Genomic DNA, 18,296 nt, shown 5'->3' with positions numbered 1-18,296 from the left:
GAGCCATCTCTCTAGCCTCCTGTATTCTTAGATAGTCTCTAGCTCAGTATGTAGCCCAGGTTGGCTTCCAACTTTCAGTAATCCTTCAGTTTTGTCCTCACCAAGTGCTCAGACCACAAACCTGCACGACCATATCTGGCTTTAGCTAAACATTTACTATTATTTTTAATCCTACCCTTTTCTGAGAATGTGCATTCACACCAGTGGTGGTGAGAAGCATTTAGTCACTGGCTAAACAGAGTTGAGAACCTACTTTGAATGGAGTATGGAGTGTTTTCTTTTTTCCTGGTTCTCTTTCTTTTCATTTGTTCTTCATTTTTTTTCTTCCATATTAGGCATCAAACCTCGAGCTTTTCAAAAGCTGCACACTTATTCCACCACCAAGTTATAACAACTCCAGCCCAGAATATTGTCTTAATGCTTTGAGAGAGAACCTAAGGTCATAGAATTTCCTGTTGGAGGAGCTGCTAATGATTTTGTTGTTATTGGTGATTCTTGTCTCCTCTTCTTCCTCTTCTTCCTCCTCTTCCTCCTCCTCTTCCTCCTCTTCTTCCTCCTCCTCTTTCTCCTTTAAATTTTCTGAGACAGGGTTTCGCTGTATGTATCCCTAGCTGTCTTCGAACTCTCCTTGTAGACTGTCCTGACTAGCCTGGAACATACAGACGTCCATTTGCCTCCTGGTGGGATTAAGAGTTTGCCATTACTGCCGAGCCCTGTCTCTTCCTGAGAACAATTCTCATCTTAAGAGTATGCGGAGCACTTTTGATGAACCCTTTAACATAATATGTCATTTAATGTATAAATTAGGTAACCATTTCTACTTCAAATAAGAAGACCGGTTAAACAAACCAAACCAAACAACTTTTCCAAGCTTAAGACAAAACAAAACAAGAAAAAAAACTACACAGACAAAAAAAAAAATCAAACATATTGAGAAAGTTCAAGCTGTATCTGAACCCCAAACCTAGCTCTTGCCAGTACATTATATTGTGTTCCAAGAGAGAAAAGCGCTGAGATGCAAACGGTGAGCCTAGAGTGCAAATCATGAACCTACTGGTCAAGATTCATTTCTGTTGATGGGATAAAAAATTCATGCCAGGGGCAGGGAACTTAGGCAAGAAAGGATTTACACTTCTGGGTTACAGATTTTTAGTTTACACTTCTGGGTTCCAGTCTACAGCTGGTTATACCATACCTACAGTTGATAACAGAGAGGAATAAATGCTTATGTGTTTGTTTACATAGCTGCAATGTGTTCAGCCTGATTTCTCCACTCCGACACAGTCAGGACCCCTTGCCTAGGGAATGGTGCTACCCACAATGAGCCAAGTCCTTCCACATTGATTAATGTAACAAAAAGCACTTTTCCACACCCATGCTCATAGGCCACCCAGTGTAGACAATCCTTTATCGTGTCTCTCTTCCCAGGTGACTCTAGGTTATGTCAAATTCACAAGCTAACATCACATCTACTCTAAAGAGCGCATTATGTCACCATTGTGAAAAGTCTTCTAAACCAAGGTTGTGGGGTATTTCTAGAAAATGGTTCTTATACATGAAGACATATTCAACCAACTCTGAGGTCCAAGAAAATGCTGCTTGGGAAAATGTGACCTCTCCTACCCTGACCCCTCCTCTCCTTCATTCAGGGTCTAATTTCAAAGGTGAAGGGAGCCTGGGAGCCTGCATTTTCACATCACTCCACCTACACCTTATTCACCATGCTTGGCATCTCTGGTCCTTGGTTATTTATATAGTTTTCTTGAACTGTTATAGTGCAAAAATGGAGACTATGGGCTGGGGAGATGGTATGGTTAGTTGGTATGGATGGTATGGCCATTGGTATGGTATCACTACATAAATATAAGAGTCAAGTTCAGATCCCTAGACACTATGTAAGAATCTGGTGTTGCAGTGCACACCTATAAACCCAGTGCTGGGAGACAAATACAGGGCAATCCATTAGATCTGTCTGATTAGATGTGTGGCTAAATTGCAGTGAGCTCCAGGTTCAGTGGCAGAATCAAATATAGGTATTTCCACTCTCCAAAGAAAGGTGGAGAGAGATAGAGGGAGAAATTCATTATCAAGCTACAGCCTCCACATGCATTCACATGTGTGTACATATACACACTTGCAGCTACACACATGTCCATCTACACACACACACACACACACACACACACACATACACACATGTGCACCTTCACCTGTGTGTATCTACACATTCATACACCTATACACACATGCACCTACACACACATGCATACACACACATGCACCTACACATACGTGTACCTACACACTCACACACCTATATCACACATGCAACTACACATATGTGTGCCTACACACACAGGCATGCACACACGTGCATCTACACACATGTGCACCAACACATATGTGTGCCCACACACACATGAACACACACACAAATACTGTAAAGAAATTAAGGTTATTAAAACAACCAGCAATGCACATCCTTTCTGTGGGACCCCATCCAGCACCCAAACTTGGGGAAGCCTGTGTCCATTCTTCCTCTCCCTAGGAGAAAGACGATTGGGCAGCTGCTCCACTGACACAAGATTTCAACGCTTTCTCCATAATCGCCATGCTTCTCCCTCAGGTGATGCTGCAAACCACTCTCGGGCCTCTGAATGGTGAATAAACAAGGGGCAGGATGCACGCTTCAAATGCTCCCTGAGAGAAAGTTAAAACATGGCAGACAGCCACATGGTCGGTCCCATGTACTTTATGAACAAGATGGAAACTCAGAGAAGAAATGGTCAGAATTGTGATTGTGATTAGAACTGCGGGTCATGTGAATGCTTCAAACCTTCCTCTGGAGAGAAAAGTATGCTTGTGCGCATGTGTGGAAATGGGGGGTGGGTGGGCACGTGGTTTGCTCACTTGTCCTGATACTTAGAGAATTCTATTCAGTGCTTCTGGAGAGCACAGAAGAGTCTCAACAAAGATGAGGACTCACAACCTTCTCCAAGTCCTTTCCAGCCTTAGTTCAGACAACTGTGTGATTTCTTTGCACCCTCATTGTGCATGAAAGCGTGTGCCTGAACATATTTATATCATATGCTCTAGAATTTTCTAGAACTTCTGCATCTCTTTTGTGCTTGATGATGTTGCATATGTGTTTAGTAAATCATTCTTATCCAACTAAAGGATTTTTCAATTTGCCATGCCTCTGCTTTAGTCAACAAGCACACTCTGTGGAGGGGAGGCAGGGGGATCAATGAAGGAACTGAAATTGAAGTAGAAGTTCTCATAGAAATGCATATCATGATAAAGAAAGTAGTAGTCTTATCAGGCCTAAACAACAATATGGTGAGTGGATATAACTGTGAATGAACATTTGTTTTCTGCAATGTATGATTACATATTATTTCTTCTCCATTGACCCATGTGCACACACACACAATCACATGTGCATGCACACACACTCAAATAGGCATGCATACACAGATACTGGCATGTTGCAGGTGCACACATAGAGCTGAAATGCATAAATTTTTTTTTGCTTTCCAGGGTAGTTTTTTTTCCAGCTAGGAAGAACCACGAGGCAGCAGCAGGAGAGGGTTAAGTAGGAATCTCTAGTAATGTCTCTACTTGTTCTTTGAGGAACAACAAAGAGAGGAAGCATAGCCTCTATGGAAGGAAATTCCCAGGCCGCACATGGACATTCACAACCTGCCCTGTGAACCCCTGAGGGGTGTCTGATAATAAACACTCGGCCAACAAAACAACCCAGAAAGGCATTTTTACAAGCATTCCTGTATTCTCACCACGGGACCAGCAAACATTTTTCTGCATCTTGGCGACCTGGAAGGGCCTGGATAGACACCTGCTGACAAGGCCTAGATATCCTAGCCCTGCGTTGAGCTGCTGTTTGTATATCCAGGTCCCCTCTGCTCCCTGAACCTGTGATTGTGCTGGGGCTGAGGCTGGGCCTTGAGCCACTGGAATTAAGATCCCAGATGGAGTCAGGGCAGGGAGGGCATGGAATGCTGCATGTGGACCCGAGACAGACCCACCTTTTCCTCTCCCATGAGACCCCCACACAAGCCAGGGCACTGAAACTTAAAACAGTGCTGTACAGACCTTCCTCAGGAGTGCAGAGGGAGGGATTAAAATATAAGGAACAGGGAAGTGAAAAGAGATTTGTTTGTTTGTTTGTTTTCTGAATATGTGGGTATGTGGATGTGTGCATATGTGTGCATAAACATGCATGTGGTGGCCAGAGGGCAAGTTTGCCTGTCATCCCTCAGAGGCTATCCATCTTGGTTTTTGAGTCTTTCATTTCCCTGCAGTCCACCAAATAGGCTAGGCTAACTGAAAGATGAACTTGTCTTTGCTTTCCTAGCCGTTGGGCCATAAAGATTCCACCACACCCATCTTTTTGTGGGGGTCCCAGGGACTGAACTGGTGTTCTCATGCTTGCAAGGCAAGCACACTACTTCCTGAAGTATCAGGACAGCCCAGGTTTCAGGAGGTTCTGAGAGAAGATTTCACCATGTAGCTTGGGGTAGCCTGGAACTCTGTGTGTAGCAAAGGCTAACTTTGAACTTGGAGAAACACTTCTGCCTCGACCTCTCTGGTGTTGTGATTAAAAGCATGGTATAGCATACTTTTATTCACAACACTAGGGAGCCAGAGGCAGGTGGATCTCTGCGTTCAAGACTAGCCTGGTCTATAGATTGAGTTTCAGGACAGCCAAAGCTACACAGAGAAGCCCTATCTGTTGGGGGTGGGGGATTAGAAGCATGTGACATCACACCTAGGTAAAGTGGCATTTTGCACCTCTTTGTCTATAGTTGTAAAAAAAAAGTACTGGAATCAGGATATAAATACTTTCATAGGAACTACTTAAAAGGAATATTTAGCAATGTAAAATCAAATTGTAAAACCTTAAGCAAAGTCTAGTTTATAATATACTACTTTATTTATCTCCAAACTAATAAGACATGAGATCTTTTATATCTATCTTGAAGATGACTATGTCAAAGCCTACAATAACAACAAAATTCAGGGTGGTTCACTAGCTGGTTTTTGCAATGGCAAGTAGCCATGCATGCATGTTGGGGTGGTATGTGTGCTCTTAGAGTGGTGTGTGTGCTCTTAGGATATTCATTTTTCTGTAATTGGATTAAAAACCCCTTTGCTACACAGGCAACCTATAACCTCAAACACCATCCCCGTCTCAAAACTCCATTCGAATCCAGCACCCAGCACTGGTGATGGGTACAGCCTTGGCTGCAAATAGAAAGCAGACCTTTTATTTTTAAATTGCCATCACCGGTGTCTGAGATATTTTTAGATGAAAAAAAAAATCAGACCTATCTTCTCATTTGCATTTGCCCAGAGTGGAGGCCGGCCTCCGTCTTGACCCTCTGCACTCAGGATCACATAGAGTCGACTGATGGGGAACGACAGCTTCCATGTTTCCCTCTAGGTGGGGTTAGCAAGAGTCTCTGCTCAAGCCTCCCTCTGCCCTTTGTACTGCAACAATGGACGGAAACACAGCCTTGTTAGAGGAAATTCCCAGGGCCGTGCTTCGGACATTAGACAGTTGCTTTGCTATGCTATGTAGCCAAAGTGCATCTAAAAATAAACACATAGGTCTTCGAAGGTTCTATAATGTGGCCCTTCACTGTTGATTATATTTCAAAGGGATTTTTTTTAAAAGACCATTATTTTTAAGAAAGCAAGGCTAGATAAACCTGCAGAATAAAATATATTGTGCCTCTGTTCCTGCATGACAAACTATTGCATTGTTGGTACTCTTCTATAGAAAGGACAGTTGACATTTTTTTGTCCTTCTTCTGGGATCTTGCTATGAGGCTGGAGGAAGCAAAGGCTGGCTGCGGTGCAGCCCAGCATCTTTAGAAGGATGTAAAGGGTCCTAAGCAGATGACAAGAATAGCCAGTTCTTCTGAGTCTAGGAAGGATCCAGTATTAGCCTAGAATTTTTAGATAGCCTGAGCCCACTTAAACTGATCCTTATATCTCTAAGAATCTCCAAGTTGTCATCTGACAGAGGCTGTGACCAATGTGGTCCTTTTTGCAAGAAGAAAAGGCAAGTGGAAGGCTGGGGAACTTTGACATTGAAACAGGCAGCCAGCTCCAGACAGCTCTCCCCTCTCCCTAGACGTCAGGCACCCAACTCGCAGCATCAGAGGAGCATGGAGCTATTAAGCTTCAGCATGTGTCACTTAGATTTCTGAGTGGCTAAGAACACACATCCCTGCAGGAATCCTTTGGCTTCAGAGCTAGAATAGGGGCTTGTGATATTTGCACTTTTTGTGTTGACTAAAAATGTCTTCAAACAATTTCCCATCAAATAAGAATGTGTTTGTAATAACCCAAGGATCAAGCCATGATCAACTTGTAGAGTGACCCAAGAGCGGTTGGGGTGAACTTTTCCCCTCTTCTTTGTTCTTGTTTCGATTTTTGTGCTTTTTCCTGGAAGTCCGACTTAATCTATTGTTGCAAAGATCCTATTTTTAAATTATGGCAGCCAAAAAATAAGGCTAGAGAGTGAAAAGTCAGCTCACGTCATTCCAGGCTAGTGATGTTTTTTCAGTTCTTTATCGGGTGGCTTGGATTAGGGCACTGACATCATGAGACTTTCAAGAGTGGGAAGGGACCTTGGAGGTCATCGCTCAGACCCCACCCATTCAGTCATTCCCTTCGGGAACACCCTGACCGCTGATCTCCTAAGGCACTGGAATGCTGCCCAGGACAGGGTGTCCCCCCACCCCCACAAGACAACTCACCCATTTTTAGACAATTCTGATGGTGGGTAAATCCTTCTGCATATTGAGTTACTGTTGTGGGAAATATTAAAAAATGGCACCATCTCCCACTATACCCTACTACTCTCTGCCCTGGTGGTCTTGCTGCCTCTTGGCTAGCCCCAGTCGGCTGGTCTTCCCAGCTCAGTCTGCCTCAACACCACTTGTACCTTCTCAGCCCCCTGCTGCTAGTGATCACAAATCCCCTAGTAAATCAACCTCATAACCAGGTAACCTAGTAACTTAGTAAATCAAAACTCTGGGAGCTTATAATTAGTCAGATTTACATATCAATAAATTCTCAGTTCACAAGATGTCCACACAATAATTTCAGAGCCAATTGATAATGATACAAGCTGCCCACCTAGATTAGACAAGTTTCCCAATTATCCTATCCTTTTGTGATATTCATAGCTACCCGTGGCTATTTAAAGCCACTCGGAATCTGGATCAGTTTCCCTCTTCCTCCCTCTTCCGTCCTTCTCTCTACCTGTCTCCTGTCTCTGTCTCTGAAACACTTAGCTCTGCCTCCCTTTTCCCTGCCCAACCAAGTTGAAATCTTTTACCCTTAAATTCTATTCCATGATCTGGTGGCCTTCTCTTTTCCACATGAGGGACCTTTTGAGTAATTGAAGGCAACCTTTGCATGCTACGCCATGCAGCTCTTCCTTCAGATATCTCCATGTCTTTCCACTATTCTATGGATGAGCCTCTTCTCAGTTTCATCATCTTAATCTCTTTTAAGATCTAGGATAAAGCTTTTCCTTGGTGTGACTGGGTGTATTTACATGTTCACATACCGGAAGTCGGAAGTCGGCATCAGGATGCCTCCTCCATTGCTTTCAATCTTTTTTGTTTGTTTGTTTTGCTTTTTTTTTTTTTTTTTTTTTTCTGAGACAGGGTTTCTCTGTGTAGCACTGGCTGTCCTGGAACTCACTCTGTAGACCAGGCTGGCCTCAAACTCAGAGGTCTGACTGCCTCTACCTCTTTAATGCTGGGATTAGAAGCATGCACCACCACTGCCCAGCTAAGTCTTATTTTTTGACACAAGGTCTCTTCACTGAATCTGGAGCTCACTGGTTAGGTTAGATTATGAGCACAGCAAGCCCTAAACGTCCACTTATCTCTGTGCTGAAGCCGACATCCCCACTCCCTCCACGACCAAGATTCCTGCCACACCTTCCTTTTATGTATGTGATAGAGATGCAAACATAGGCTCTCCAGTCTGAGTGGCAAGCATTTTACCCACTGATCCATCTCCCCAGCTCTGCTGGCATAGGTCAGTCAAGCAACTTGTTACATATGTAATCTTCTTTTCACCTTGTGTGTTGGAACATATTTTCAGAAACGAAATCAAGATTTAGCAAGGCACGGACAATCACCTATCGATAGACATAACAAAAAAGGAATTGAAAACTACCTTGGCCTCTTTTTACCCCCCACAGCAGGCTCTGATTCAAAGGGAAATGTTGAGGTAGGTGAGGTGTTGCTCCCTAGGAATCTCAGCACTTAGAGAGAGGCAGGAGGACAAAGAGTTAACAGTTACTCCCTGCTCATCTAAAGAGTAAGATGGAAGCCAGCCTGGGCAGCAAGCATCCCTGTCTCCTAAAAGGGTGGTAGAAGAATATGAGAAGAACGAGGGAAAGAAAGGGAGAAGAAGGGGAGGAAGGGGATGGGGAATCAGTATATCATAAACACTGAGGTTTCAGCCAATGAGGGAAGATTGTATCATATACACTGAGGTTTCAGCCATAATCTATGTATGGCCATCCATCAGAAACCTCCCATGCAGGTTAACATCCTTTTGCTGGCTACCACTGTTGCTTATTACTAATAGACCTGAGTGCAAATCTGTGTGGTTAAGAGATGAGCTGAAGGGCTGCTGTGGAAAGGGACAGTAAGTGAGAGATGAAGAAGCCTGCGAGTCAGGAAGGAAGAGGAAAATCTGGATGTCCAGGAAGTGTGTATTTGGAAACTTCATGTGCAGAGGGACAAGAAAAAGAGGGTTCAAAGACAGGGGAAGAAGTGACTTGAGAAGGCCTGAGCAGCTTGTGCCCTCTAAGCCTAGTGGTTGATCTGGGCGCGCGTAGAAAGGATTGTTTTCCTTGCAGCTCCGTTGGAGCTGTTGCTATGCACATGCCCTAAGTAAGGTACAAAGGACAATAGGCAAGTCTATGGCCGGAGTTAAAGGCAGATTCCCTTAGGATGTTTTGGTGACTTTGCCTAGAAAACTGCAGCTCATTGCCAAGAGAGGTGAGGGATAGGGATACAGCTCAGTGGGTAGCTGGCTTGCCCTCTTAGCATGCATACGCCCTGGGTTCCATCCCTGGTACAGCATAAACGGGGCAGGATAAGGGCAAGCCTGGAAGTCCAAGGCTTGGAGGTGAAAGCAGAGGCACCAAAAGTTCAAGATCATAGTTCTTGAGAACATAGTTCAAGGCTAGCCTGGGATACATAAGACTCTGGAAAAACAAACACGGGCCAATGTGAGAACAGAGGCTCCTGTTCACCACTGCATAAAATCAAGGCTTCATGAAAGGTTATAGACCCAAAGTCCCCCGGGGAGGCAGGCACAGGTGCAGGTGTTATAACCAGAGACCCCAGAATTTGGTACAAGTCTTTCTGCCCGAACACACTGTATCAAAGCTCCCGATGCCCTCATTTGCATGTGTTAATATTTGTTAGCCATCAGAGCTCTTTGTCAACCTCACCCGCGCCGCCCTCTTCCAGGGAAGTGTAGGAGAGAGGAGAAAGGTCCTCTGCCAAAGCTCGCATTGTTATGTCTGTCATCGCATTCCTAGCACACAGCCAGCTAGCTGCCTGATAGGGGGGGAAGGTGTTCACACTGCTGAAAAAGCAAGTCTCTGACTTAGTGTGGCAAAGAGCAGAGAGCAGGGATTAGGAAGTAACTGATGAGAGGGGTTATCTATCCAGGGACATGTGAAGACTATTAAAAACGCACGGCGCACGTTAGAGCATCCTCAAAATGCTCTGCAAATAGCTGAATCTATGAAGACTCTGATCAAAAGAGTAGGGGAAAAAATCTTCCCGGAAAACTTTAACTACGCATCTCATTCTAGTCATTAATTCAAATTATTTGGCTGGTACACACATTCATTTGTTCCTTCCTTCCTTCCTTCCTTCCTTTCTTCCTTCAATTAGATAATACTGATTGAATACGAACAATATTCCAGACATGCCGAATGCTACGGATTAAAAAAAAAAAAAAAAGAAAAGAAAAGAAAAAAAAGAAAAAAACCACCAGCATCTAGTAACAGATGAGAAAATCCCATAGCAACAGGTACTTCATATGCCATAAAATCAGAGACCCAGGGTGCTTAGTGAGGGGTAGACTGAATGTGGGGGCATAAGAGTAAAACTAAGGCTGTAATGGGTAACTAGGGAGAAACTGAATGGGAGTACCCAGGCAGAGAGAGCAGCACAGCCAGACATAGGTGGGCAGCAGAGAGATCAGGTGATAAGGGGAGTGGCACGAAGTACAGTTTAGAGCCAGGTCGTGAGAGGTGAGGCTGGCAGAATATTATGAAGTAGAACTGGGGTCATCTGCCCTCCCCAAGGCAGGACCCTGCAAGAACGTATCCCAACCTGGATGATACACAGACTCAGTAAGTCTGGCAAAGAGATTGGGCTTGGAAGGAGTCTGCACTTCTAAGGAGCCCTTAAGTGATGCCTGATACAAATGGTCCCCGGTGCCCCTTAGGGTGGCGGCAATACAAGCAGTAGGGTTTATACATTTGATATAGTTCAGGAGAACTCCACAATCACAATGGCCTTTTCCCAAGACTCTGTAGCAGGATGTAACAGGGAATGAATGGAGAAAGACAATACCAAAGCTAAGTTCACAATGACCCATCAATCAACCAGCCAATCAATCAATAAGAGAAGCTAGCGAAAGAGTTCAGTAAGTTGGCTGGTAGTCTTTGAAGTCAGTCCAAGTACTTCCCCTCAGAGAACGGCTGGTTATAAGGGCAACGTGAAACGGTAAAGCTTAAGCACACCCCACCCAATCAGAACTTTGGGAATTGAATCTGCCTCGACTATCTCTGGGTCTCAGCTGCACCATCTTAAAGCCCACTAACATCCAGCTAAAGCGTCCAGGTAAAGGAGCCTTGTCATGCCCGCAGAGGATCTCCGTACCAAGTGGGTAAAGCCAGGCTTTCTTGCTATCATTGGGTGTGTATTTCAGGAAATCTCAGAAAGAGCAAGGAAGATCTAGAAAACAACACGGATGTCCACCAGATCCCTGAACAACATTTCTGTTTGGGGGTTTGGTTTTCATTTATAATGCACGGGCATGTAAATAAGAAACGCCTGTATTGCCGCTACCATATTCTCTATCCACCTTGGTATATTTCTCACTCCAAAACTTGAAAGTGGATTAAAACAATTATGGTCGAGGTTTGCACAGTAGGGAAAAGACAAAAGGACAAGTCAGCCCACAAATATTTCCCCCTTCATCACACAGAAGCCAAAACACATAACCTCTAACGAGAGGTTCCTCCAAAGAAAACAAGAATCAGACCTTGTGCTTCATGCACTTATATGGGTTGCTATCCTCTAGCCAAAGGCAAACAAACTCAAAACAATCAATAATACCCTCTGCCTGCCACTATTTGCCCACACAACCTTGTAAACAAGCGGATCTCTACAAGGCACAGAAGTTGAGTAGAGGCAGCCGACACCCATCCCTCTGCCTTAGAGGAGTTTGGCTTACGTCCAAGGAGACAAAAGACCACAAGAGCACCTACCTTTCTCTTCAGCAGTGGGCAGCCTCCTCAGATTTGCTTCTATGTGGACGATCTCCCCGCAGACCTCTGAGGTGAGGCGAAACTTAAAGGTGTCCCATTCATTCAGGCAACCCGAGGAGGGTAGCGTTTCGGTAGATCAGACTTTAGAGACTCCCGGGCTCACACTGGGCTTCCAGACCTCCGGGCCAGAGGTGAACTGTGGGCTGTTCCTCAGTGCAGGAAGAAACTGGGAGGCACCGTGTGGCTGGAGGTGGAGGCGGAGGCTGGGGAAGGGAAGCAATCTGGGGACTGTAATAAATGAGAAATCCTCTCCACACGATTTCCTGTATTTGGTGCCTCTTGCCTCTCGCAGGCTTCCCAGAGGGACTCAGAAATTTAAACTTGTCCTTTGGCCACTGAAAGAGGAGAGGATAAACATGCTAAGAACCATGAAACTAAGGAGAGACGGGCAACAGGCAGAGAACTCACAGCCGCTACCTTTATCTTTAACAAAGTACTTTCTTCCTGAAATTTCTCCAAGTGTTTAACTCTGCAAAAGTCAAGGGTGCCTTCGTCCTCTTCCCCTTACTTCTGGCCCTGGCCCAGACATCAGGCAACAGAGCAGCCAGTGAAAAACAGGTCAGAACAGGCTCAGAAAGAGTAGTTGCCTGCCATCAGGCAGAGACCCAAACTGCTGCTGTTTTTGGAAAGGTTCGTGATATTGGTTATTAATCTTGGGGGAAAAAATCTCCTATATTTATTAATCAATTTTGTTCCAAGGCTTGCAGAATTATTGATGATCTATGATCCATAGATTGCTGCAAGCAGGATCCTCTACATTAGTGGTTCTCAGCCTCTGCCTAGGTTTTGAATCCTTTGGGAGTCAAACAACTTTTTCACAGGTGTCTATATATGTCCTGTATATCAGATGTTTACATTGCAATTCATAACAGTAGCAAAATTTCAGTGATGAATTAACAATGAAAATATTATAGTTAAAAATTTTATAAAAAATATAAATTTTATGGATAGGGGTCACCACAACATGAGGGTCATAGCATTAGAGAGGTCGAGAACCATTGCTCTATAATACATGGAAAGCTCACTGATAGCTGAAAAGGAAAGACACGCACTCAAAAGTGTAAAAAATTCAAGGTGGCTGCCCTTGAGCATTCAGCTATGAACAGAGAGGGCAGCCTTTGTAAGCCCAGGGCTTAGTATAAGTACAGAGTCACCCATCAGGCTGGTCCCAGTTATAGAAAGACATTGGCAATTCTAAGTGAATTGACCTCAACAGGCATCAAGAAGCTTAGACTCCCCCTCATTTGTTTGTGATGTGAGGTATATCAGAAGCTGGTACCTGGACAGAAATGCTCAACCCTGAGTGTGAAGAGATACAGAATGGCAGTTAAAGTCACACCAGTCAACTCCTTGCTAATGTTGGCTTCCTCTAGCCCAGTCTCCTCGAGGCTACCAAGAAAATCACCCTCCATGTTGTTGTGTAAATAATTCATTTAATTATTACCTCTGCTTTGCTTTAGATCTATGCATATGAGGTTAGAGAGATGGATCCACAGTTCAAAGTGTTGCTGCTCCTCTAGAGAGCCCAAGTTTCTCTGGAGAGACGGAGGAAATGGTCTCCATAACGTTTATTAAAATTTTGTACTACCTTAAGAAAAGCAGCCAAATACTTCATCATGACGTAGACCAATGTCTCCCGCTTTACCTCGGGTCTCCCTTCTGTGTGTCCTGTTTAATCCTCCCTCTATTCCCTCCTTCCTGACCTCTCTTCCCTTATGGAAATTACTCTATGCAGAATGCGGATTTCCCTCTCCAGAGTCCTTCACCTCTCACAGCTCCCAGAGCAGACTCTGATACCTTGGGCCCTGGTATTGTTCCCTAGAGAACTCTGACTTTCTCCCCCACAAAGCCAGGAAGCCTTTCTATATGTGCTTGGAAGGAAAGGATTAAAGTTAGTAAGGGTGAAGGCAAGCATCAAGAGATAAGGGGGTGGGGGGAGGGAGAAATGGCCAACGGGAGATCTGGGGGGCTGGGGGAGGGACGAATAAGGAAGGGCAGCAGGATGGAGATGGTGATGGTAGGAAGAAGTGTGGGGTGGGAAAAGGTTAGAAAACATCAAGACAGGAGACAGGAAGTCAGGGACTGTCACAGGCCAGTATTTCCCAGGGGCAGAGTCAGGGCAGGCTCTTTGTGCGTCCTCTTCCAGCTGGACACCATCTTTCCTCTCTCCAGCAGGCAGAGGGAGGTGCTGGAACAAGCCACCGTGGGTGCCATTGCAGCAAAGAATTAGTCCCTGCATTTTTCTTGGACTTGGAGGCATTATTAAAGCCACATGACTGTTTGTCATTTTATGGTTTAGAACACATCACGACAGTCACCCCTGGAATTTCTAAGTATGTATTTGGGTTCCTTCCCATGGCTCTCCAGAATCAAGCGCTCCAATTGTCTGTTTACAAAGGCTGTTCTGGGCTGAGAAGCTCCACAGGAGGCTGCCTGATTAAAGTACAAGCGGCGCCGGCATGTGCAGAGGCAATCAACGTGTGTGCTCTCTGAGTAGCCGGTTTTATGCTCAGAATTGGACAATTTTAAAGGTCTCTCTCTCTCTCTCTCTCTCTCTCTCTCTCTCTCTCTCTCTCTCTGTGTGTGTGTGTGTGTGTGTGTGTGTGTGTGTGTGTGTGTGTGTGTGTGTGTGTGTCTGGTGTGCATATGTTGGGAACCTTGGTGCAGAAGCCAGAAGAGGGTCGGATCCCCTGGAGCTGGTACTACAAGCTGTTGCAAGCCAGCCAGTGTGAATGCTAAGACCTGAACTTGGGTTCTCTAGAGGAGTAGCAAGTCCTTTGAATGCTGAGCCGTCTCTCTAGCCCCATAAATGTGCATATATATAATTAAATGAATTATTTGTGTTAATAACTCTCAGCTTGGCTCCTAGTTAGTGGGTATCATTCCCATCAGAAGTGGAAGCATCAGGAAAAGCAATGGAAGACTTTGAAATGGAAGCCAAAACAGGATCATGCTGTCAACAGAATGTTGAACGGATTCTAGAAGATCTTTTAGTGGAATCTGTGTGAATCTATAAGAGCCTATCTTTTTTATTATTGTTGGTCGTTGCATAGTTATTCTTATAGAAACGAGTGGTACAGTGAACGGTTCTCATTTTAGAAATAGAAATCACTTTATTTGGTGGAGTGCAATTGATGTGCTCACTGCACAAATGTGAATCTTAAGCATTGTATCTTGGGCTGTTATAGGGTATTATCCACTTGTGCATATGTTAGCAAATGCAGTCTAGCCTTTCTGATCATCTATGTATAACTGTACCTGATCCTCAGATTTCTCTTGGGACAGACATTAGCACCTAATGTCCCCCTTCAATCATGAGAAAAAGGCAACCTCTGTTGTATATTTATTTCATAATAAGGTAAGAATTATGATTTTGCTAATTTGGAAATGATCTTTGGACAGAAGGCAGGTGTTGACAGTGCTAACAACTTGCTGTTTTTAACAATTTCCAATGGCAGGCATTCCCTTAAATAGTCTGACTAGTTTTCAATGGCACCTGAAAATGAAATAAAAGCAGGGAATGAACAAATCATAGCGATTGTCCAAGTGGAATGACAGGAGGACAAGTGGCCGAATTGGAACCTCTAGCACTCACCTGCATTGGCTCAGAGAACAACCAAAGCAGCAAGTGTACGGGAACATTTTGAGGTCAGCAACTGTGGGCAAGGCCTGGAGATCAGTGAGAGATAGACTGGAACCTTGTAAGATGCAGAGAGCTGAGATAACAGCAGTGAAAGGAGAGAATGGCCCAATGTCTACAGCTCTGGCTCCATATCTCAAGAGTCTCTCTTGTGTAGGCACGCAGAGGATTCCAGCAAACTCCACTAGGGCAGATATTAGCAATGCTAGATGCTAGAAAGTATCATAAGCCCTCTCCCAGCCCTAAGGCTTACCACCCGCTAGATATGTAGCCTGAATCTGCACAGGGTCTCATCTTATTATCTCCTAGTGACACCTCAGGGTGTTGTGACAGGACTGATTTTTCCCCGTTTTATTTTATGTGCATGAGTGTTATGACTGAATGTATATCTTTGCCTGCAGAGACCAGAAGAGGATAATGGATCCCCTGGGATAAGAGTCACAGATGTTTGTGAGCTGCCATGTGGGTGCTAGGAATTGAACCTAGGTCCTCTGCAAGAGCATCCAGTGCTTTTAACTGCAGAACCATCACTCTAGACCCATAGGATTTGTTTTGAGAAGAGAGGAGAGAGAAGAGACAGGCAAGCAGAGAGAGAGAGAGAGAGAGAGAGAGAGAGAGAGAGAGAGAGAGAGAGAGAGAGAGAGAGAGAGACTGGAGGGATACAAAGGTATAGATGATGAATCCATAGCCAACACCATATGAAAGAGAAAAAAGAAAGCATTTATTCCAGGATTAGCAATGATAGAGGGGTTTCTACTGCTAACACCTATATTCAATATATGATTTAGCTAGGGCAATTGGGCAAGAGAGTAAAATTAAAACCATACAACTAGAAAAAATATAACAAATGGGACTGCAGAGAGAGAGAGAGAGAGAGAGAGAGAGAGAGAGTTAGTTTTCACAGCAAAGGCACCAATGCCTGAAGAAACAACCTGGAGAACAGGAGAATACACCTGCTTTCTTAGAATGGTAAAGTTTCAAAACTTGACAACACAAAACAAAAACCTACATTTAAAATGGGCAGAGAACAAAAATTGACCATACTCAAAAGAAAAAAACAGAGTGTGAAAGTCAACTCAAAAGCCACCAATGTGTGAAAAATAATATATAGCATTAACCGGCAAGAAGCTAATCAAAAGTCTGATGGGACAACATCTCACCCCAGTGAGACTATTATCAAAAGGGGAAAAAATAGGAAAGAAAGGAAGAAGAGAGGGAAAGAGGGAGGGGTGGAAGGAGGAGAGAGAAAGAGGAAGAAGGAAGGAGAGGGAGGGGAGGAAGGAAGGAAGGAAAGAAAAAGAGAGAGAAAGAGACTGACACCCATGTAAAATAAGCAGCACTCTTATATGCTGTCAGTGGAATGGAAACTGGTGCAACTGTGGGAAATGTTTGAGTTCTTGGAAAACTCAAAGAAGATCCCGCACGTAATTCAGCTAGCTCAACTCAAAAGCCACCTCCAGTTATGCACACAGAGACAAGCAAATCAGCAAGGCAGACACCTGTGTGCCCTCGTTTATTGCAGCACACATCACAACAATAGGATATGGAATCAGGCTAGGTGCCCAGCAACAGGAGAATGGATAAGGAAAACCAGATTATGACACACACTGGTGGTTCCCCGCCCCAGACACACACACACACTACTGAAACTGGCACATTTGCAATAAAATAGATGGAACTAGATATATTTATGTTAAGTGTCATAAACCAAAATAAGAAAAGTTTACATGTTCTGTTTTCATATATGGAAGTTGAGAAAATTTATCCTCAAAGGTATGGTGGATTGGATAGTAATTCCCCCATAGACTCACATATGGCAATGCTTGGTCCCTAACAGTTGGAACTGTTTGGGAAGGATTCTGAGGTATAGCCTTGCTGGAGGACCTGTACCACAAAAGCTTACACCATTCCCAATCCCTCTGGTTCTTTGCCTCCAACTCATGGATAAAATTTAAGCTTTCAGCTACTGCTACAGCTCCACGCCTGTCCTGCCTGCCTGCTTCCAAGCTCCCTAACACAATACCCATAAGCTCACCCCCTGAAACTCTAAGTAAGACCCCAATTAAATGCTTTCTCTTGTAAATTGCCTTGGTGTGGCATCTCTTCACAACACTAGAAAAGGAACTAAGACAAAAGGTCAATAGTGATGACTAAGAATCAGAAAGGGAAGAAAAGAGGTGTGTGGAAGGCCAGCAAGATGGTTCTGTGAGTAGGAGCCCTTGTAACCAAGCCTGGCTGAGTGACTTCAAGCACAAAGCCCACATGGTAGAAGGAGAGAATTGATTCCCACAAACTGTACTCTAAGTTCCATGTGTGCATTGCTTGCACACACACACACACACACACACACACACACACACAAACAATAAATAAATGATAAATATAAAATTTAAGTTAAGAAGTAGGAGGTGTTGATCAGGGTGTGCTACAGGTGCGGGCCAAAATATCATATTGAAGTCAATTTGTATATAGGTAAAAGGATGTCAATAGCAAAGGCACACGATGGAGCTATCAGCTGGACCGCTGGGAGCTTCATCTGGGACAGATACATAGAGAAAGCCTGAAGAAGACTATATAACATAAACAGATCTGGAGAAAGATTTGGACTAATGGCCTTGATAAGGAAAGAACATTAGTTTTAGCCAGGCAGGGGTTCTTAAAAACAAAATTCATAGGAATTCTAGCCACAAAGACAGCTATTTAAATATGTCCTGCTGTAGAGTGCGGGTGGCAAACCCATCAATAAAGGAGACCGTGATATTTACCCAGTATGCATTCAGTTAACTGAGCTATCTCCCTGGCCTTTTGTCTTACATTCTAGATCATTGACTTTACAACCTATCTATTCAAATAATAAAATTAACAGTGCCAAAAGTTACTTACTGCCTTACTTTGACTTTTCTCCCTAAATGCAAAGCTCATGGATGCTTCCAATTCTTTCTTTTATTAATGGCCCATATTTATTGTACAAAACAACAAATAGGGTTCATCACGGCATTACAATGTATATAATGTCCTTTG

The 18,296-nt window shown here is 44.0% G+C and overlaps 1 protein-coding gene across 3 annotated transcripts in view; it reads right to left on the bottom strand.

The window, feature by feature from the left end:
* The window catches only part of Adgrf5 (adhesion G protein-coupled receptor F5), a 99,229-nt gene extending 87,386 nt beyond the window's left edge, over positions 1–11,843 (bottom strand). Inside the window, exon 1 of one of the 3 annotated variants that reach the window (XM_006524125.4) lies at positions 11,576–11,843. The gene's annotated coding sequence lies outside the window, so the exon portion shown is untranslated. The remainder of the gene's footprint in view (positions 1–11,575) is intronic. The other 2 variants (XM_006524128.4, NM_001357332.1) reach the window with 2 other exon arrangements.
* Between the last annotated feature and the right edge of the window lie 6,453 nt (positions 11,844–18,296).

The sequence above is a fragment of the Mus musculus genome, chromosome 17, assembly GCF_000001635.26.
Source record: "Mus musculus strain C57BL/6J chromosome 17, GRCm38.p6 C57BL/6J".
NCBI classification, from domain to species: Eukaryota; Metazoa; Chordata; class Mammalia; order Rodentia; family Muridae; genus Mus; species Mus musculus.
This window is presented reverse-complemented; position numbering and strand designations above follow the sequence as displayed.